The sequence below is a fragment of the Pristiophorus japonicus genome, chromosome 17 (genome assembly GCF_044704955.1).
Source record: "Pristiophorus japonicus isolate sPriJap1 chromosome 17, sPriJap1.hap1, whole genome shotgun sequence".
Classification (NCBI taxonomy): Eukaryota; Metazoa; Chordata; class Chondrichthyes; family Pristiophoridae; genus Pristiophorus; species Pristiophorus japonicus.
This window is the reverse complement of record NC_091993.1, coordinates 66,465,971-66,471,970: the sequence shown is the minus strand read 5'-3', so window position 1 is coordinate 66,471,970 and position 6,000 is coordinate 66,465,971.

The following is a 6,000-nucleotide window of genomic DNA, read 5'->3' as shown; positions in this document are numbered from 1 at the left end:
GTCTTTTAACTTTCCATCCAACATCCTGGATAGGAATGACTCATTTCCCTTGGCAGAGGGTTCAACAATTGATTTAAGAGTAATTGCGGGGAGGTTTAGAAGAGATATGAGAGGAAATTTCTTCACCCAGAGGGTGGTGGGGGTCTGGAACTCACTGCCTGAAAGAGTGATAGAAGCAGAAACCCTCACATTTAAAAAACTTAGAAACCCTCACATTTAAAAGATTCTTGGACATGCACTTAAAGTGCCATAATCTACAGGGCTATGGACCACGAGCTGGAAAGTGGGATTAGGCTGGCTAGCTTTTGGTCCACCAGCGCAGACACGATGGGCCGAAGAGGCCTCCTTCCATGCTGTACATTTCTATGATTCTCTGATTCTATAACAAAACTCTGTTGGTGTACGATTGGTCAACAAGTGTAGCGGTGCCAATCACACCATGTCGCTAAAGTATTTAATGGCCCAAAAAGTTGCGAATAGATGTTTCTCACAAGTAGCAAATTGATCTCTAGTGGAGTGAGAACCCAAGACGCAGAGACGATCGGCCGCTGTTTCTCATGTTATTTGGTGGGGTTAAGACAGTCGATATTGAGTATTCGCTGGCCGTTGTTTCTATGTAGAAGGGCTTTTCTGCATTAGCTGGAACTAGGATGGGTGCTTTCTGTAAAGGCTCCTTTAACTGTTTAACTGCATCTGTACAGGCTGGTGTCCATTCATAGAAACATAGAAAATAGGTGCAGGAGCAGGCCATTCGGCCCTTCGAGCCTGCACCACCATTCAATATGATTATGGTTGATCATTCCCTCAGTACCCCTTTCCTGCTTCCTCTCCATACCCCTTGATCCCTTTAGCCGCAAGGGCCACTTGACATTCTTTTAAAAGCATAGCGGGGCACACTTAATGTTGCAAAACTCTCTATAAATTCCTGGTAATTCCATACTAGTCCCAAAAATGATTGTACTGCTTTAATGAGCGTTGGTAAGGGTAACTCCTGCAGGGTTTTTACCTTCATTTCATCAATGCCCCTTTCTCCTTTGCTAATATTTACACTGAATAAGGTCACCTTATCTTGTGTTATCTGTGTCACTGTCGGATTAACCTTTAAGCCGAACAAATTATTTACATACTGTGTTCAACATTTGTGTGATGGCGCGGACCCTCTCTGGTTTTCCTTATTGGTGCTCATTTCACTTAATTTTCACTGTTTTTCCAACTTTCTCATTTCAACTAATGTTTCTTGTTGTGCTGCCAGATTCTCAGCTCACTGTTTTTCCAACTTTCTCATTTCAACTAATGTTTCTTGTTGTGCTGCCAGATTCTCAGCTAGTTTTTCCCCTTTAACTCAAGCCTGGCTCTTAAAATATTCTACATGTCCTTCTAGGGTTGGCATGCATTTATCATTACCCCCCTGGCGTTAAATTGGATAACCTGCAAAAATGGATGGCAACTTTGTGCTGCCTACTCATTTCCATGATTTGTGTGTGCAGCCAGCACTCTGTGCTGTTCAGTGGCTGCACAATGAACAGCACCAGGAGTGCTGGCTGCACACAGAAATCATGGAACTGAGTAGTCAGCACAAAGTTGCCATCCATTTTTTCAGGTTATCCAATTTAATGCTAGAGGGTCAAAGTAATGATAAATGCATCCACATGTGACCCTATATTGTGAGCGCAAAGCACTACTTAAAGCTAGCCAGCACCTCTTAAGGGCTGGTGCATTGTGGCTGGTGGTGGTGCGGAGATCATTATGATATTGTGCTGTGGCTGACCACTGTAGAGAATGTCCACCAAGGTTTTCGGACACTGCACTGCAGGTCTTGGTGAAAGAGGTGGCAAGGATGTGTATCCGCCTCCAGCTCCTGACGGACCGTGTTGCGGAGTTGGAGCTGAGGGTGGATTCACTCTGGAGCATCCACGATGCTGAGAATGATGTGAGTAGCACGTGTAGCGAGTTGGTCTTACCACAGGTGAAGGGTCCACAGCCAGATAGGGAATGGAAAACCAGTAGGAAGAACAGTGCAAGGAAGGTAGTGCAGGGGTCCCCTGTGGTCATCCCCCTGCAAAACAGATACACTGCTTTGAGTACTGTTGAGGGGGATGACTCATCAGGGGAGGGCAGCAAGTTCATGGCACCATGGCTGGCTCTGTTGAACAGGAGGGGAGGAAAAAGAGTGGGAGAGCGATAGTGATAGGGGATTCAATTGTAAGGGGAATAGATAGGCGTTTCTGCGGCTGCAACCGAGACTCCAGGATGGTATGTTGCCTCCCTGGTGCAAAGGTCAGGATGTCTCTGAGCGGGTGCAGGACATTCTAAAAAAGGAGGGAGAACAGCCAGTTGTCGTGGTGCACATTGGTACCAACGACATAGGTAAAAAAAGGGATGAGGTGCCACGAAATGAATTTAAAGAGCTAGGAGCTAAATTAAAAAGTAGGACCTCAAAAGTAGTAATCTCGGGATTGCTACCACTGCCACGTGCTAGTCAGAGTAGGAATTGCAGGATAGCGCAGATGAATACATGGCTTGAGCAGTGGTGCAGCAGGGAGGGATTCAAATTCCTGGGGCATTGGAACCGGTTCTGGGGGAGGTGGGACCAGTACAAAGCAGATGGGCTGCACCTAGGCAGGACTGGAACCAATGTCCTAGGGGGAGTGTTTGCTAGTGCTGTTGGGGAGGAGTGAAACTAATATGGCAGGGGGATGGGAATCAATGCAGGGAGACAGAGGGAAACAAAAAGGAGACAAAAGCAAAAGACAGAAAGGAGATGAGGAAAAGTGGAGGGCAGAGAAACCCAAGACAAAAAACAAAAAGGGCCACTGTACAGCAAAATTCCAAAAGGAAGAAGGGTGTTAAAAAAAACAAGCCTGAAGGCTTTGTTCTTAATGCAAGGAGTATCCATAATAAGGTGGATGAATTAACTGTGCAAATAGATGTTAACAAATATGATGTGATTGGGATTACGGAGACATGGCTCCAGGATGATCAGGGCTGGGAACGCAACATCCAGGGGTATTCAACATTCAGGAAGGATAGAATAAAAGGAAAAGGAGGTGGGGTAGCATTGCTGGTTAAAGAAGAGATTAATGCAATAGTTAGAACGGACATTAGCTTGGATGATGTGGAATCTATATGGGTAGAACTGCAGAACAACAAAGGGCAAAAAACGTTAGTGAGAGTTGTGTACAGACCTCCAAACAGTAGTAGTAATGCTGGGGAGAGCATCAAACAGGAAATTAGGGGTACAGGCAATAAGGGTGCAGCAGTTATAATGGGTGACTTTAATATGCACATAGATTGGGCTAACCAAACTGGAAGCAATACGGTGGAGGAGGATTTCCTGGAGTGCATAAGTGATGGTTTTCCAGACCAATATGTCGAGGAACCAACTAGCGGGGAGGCCATCTTAGACTGGGTGTTGTGTAATGAGAGAGGATTAATTAGCAATACCGTTGTGCGAGGCCCCTTGGGGAAGAGTGACCATAATATGGTGGAATTCTGCATTAGGATGGAGAATGAAACAGTTAATTCAGTGACCATGGTCCAGAACTTAAAGAAGGGTAACTTTGAAGGTATGAGGCATGAATTAGCTAGGATTGATTGGCGAATGATACTTAAGGGGTTGACTGTGGATGGGCAATGGCAGACATTTAGAGACCGCATGGATGAACTACAACAATTGTACATTCCTGTCTGGCGTAAAAATAAAAAAGGGAAGGTGGATCAACCGTGGCTCTCAAGGGAAATCAGGGATAGTATTAAAGCCAAGGAAGTGGCATACAAATTGGCCAGAAATAGCAGTGAACCCAGAGACTGGGAGAAATTTAGAACTCAGCAGAGGAGGACAAAGGGTTTGATTAGGGCAGGGAAAATGGAGTACGAGAAGAAGCTTGCAGGGAACAGTAAGACGGATTGCAAAAGTTTCTATAGATATGTAAAGAGAAAAAGGTTAGTAAAGACAAATGTCGGTCCCCTGCAGTCAGAATCAGGGCAAGTCACAACGGGGAACAAAGAAATTGGTTCGGTATTCACTAATGAGGACACTAACAACCTTCCGGATATAAGAGCGGTCAGAGGGTCTAGTAAGGAAGAGGAACTGAGGGAAATCCTTATTAGTCGGGAAATTGTGTTGGGGAAATTAATGGGATTGAAGGCCGATAAATCCCCAGGGCCTGATGGACTGCATCCCAGAGTACTTAAGGAGGTGGCCTTGGAAATAGTGGATGCATTGACAGTCATTTTCCAACATTCCATTGATTCTGGATCAGTTCCTATCGAGTGGAGGGTAGCCAATGTAACCCCACTTTTTAAAAAAGGAGGGAGAGAGAAAACAGGGAATTATAGACCGGTAAGCCTGACATCGGTAGTGGGTAAGATGATGGAATCAATTATTAAGGATGTCATAACAGCGCATTTGGAAAGAGGTGACATGATAGGTCCAAGTCAGCATGGATTTGTGAAAGGGAAATCATGCTTGACAAATCTTCTGGAATTTTTTGAGGATGTTTCCAGTAGAGTGGACAAGGGAGATGTGGTATATTTGGACTTTCAGAAGGCTTTCGACAAAGTCCCACACAAAAGATTAATGTGCAAAGTTAAAGCACATGGGATTGGGGGTAGTGTGCTGACAGGGATTGAGAACTGGTTGTCAGACAGGAAACAAAGAGTAGGAGTAAATGGGTACTTTTCAGAATGGCAGGTGGTGACTAGTGGGGTACCGCAAGGTTCTGTGCTGGGATCCCAGCTGTTTACACTGTACATTAATGATTTAGACGAGGGGATTAAATGTAGTATCTCCAAATTTGCGGATGACACTAAGTTAGGTGGCAGTGTGAGCTGCGAGGAGGATGCTATGAGGCTGCAGAGCGACTTGGATAGGTTAAGTGAGTGGGCAAATGCATGGCAAATGAAGTATAATGTGGATAAATGTGAGGTTATCCACTTTGGTGGTAAAAACAGAGAGACAGACTATTATCTGAATGGTGACAGATTAGGAAAAGGGGAGGTGCAACGAGACCTGGGTGTCATGGTACATCAGTCATTGAAGGTTGGCATGCAGGTACAGCAGGCGGATAAGAAAGCAAATGGCATGTTAGCCTTCATAGCGAGGGGATTTGAGTACAGGGGCAGGGAGGTGTTGCTACAGTTGTACAGGGCATTGGTGAGGCCACACCTGGAGTATTGTATACAGTTTTGGTCTCCTATCCTGAGGAAGGACATTCTTGCTATTGAGTGAGTGCAGTGAAGGTTCACCAGACTGATTCCCGGGCTGGCGGGACTGACCTATCCAGAAAGACTTGATCAACTGGGCTTGTATTCACTGGAGTTCAGAAGAATGAGAGGGGACCTCATAGAAACGTTTAAAATTCTGATGGGTTTAGACAGGTTAGATGCAGGAAGAATGTTCCCAATGTTGGGGAAGTCCAGAACCAGGGGTCACAGTCTAAGGATAAGGGGTAAGCCATTTAGGACCGAGATGAGGAGGAACTTCTTCACCCAGAGAGTGGTGAACCTGTGGAATTCTCTACCACAGAAAGTTGTTGAGGCCAATTCACTAAATATATTCAAAAACGAGTTAGATGTAGTCCTTACTACTAAGGGGATCAAGGGGTATGGTGAGAAAGCAGGAATGGGGTACTGAAGTTGAATGTTCAGCCATGAACTCATTGAATGGCGGTGCAGTCTAGAAGGGCCGAATGGCCTACTCCTGCACCTATTTTCTATGTTTCTAGGAGGAGAGATATCTGTATCCTCATGGGGGGCAGGACGCCATCCAGACATATGGTCAGAAGGCAGTGGGAAGAGATCTTTACAAGAGCAAACCCCTTTACAAAAATGGTATCCGGTGTACTTGGAAGTGGGCGTGCGTTTTGTGGACACCATTTTTGTAGCATTAGCGGCCTCATAGCGCCCAAACATCGGGTGCTACAGAGCCCAATTTTGCCCCTTTTTCCATTTTTGAATTATTCTTTTACTTCTTCTAACTCCTTTTTTATGTTCTGTTCT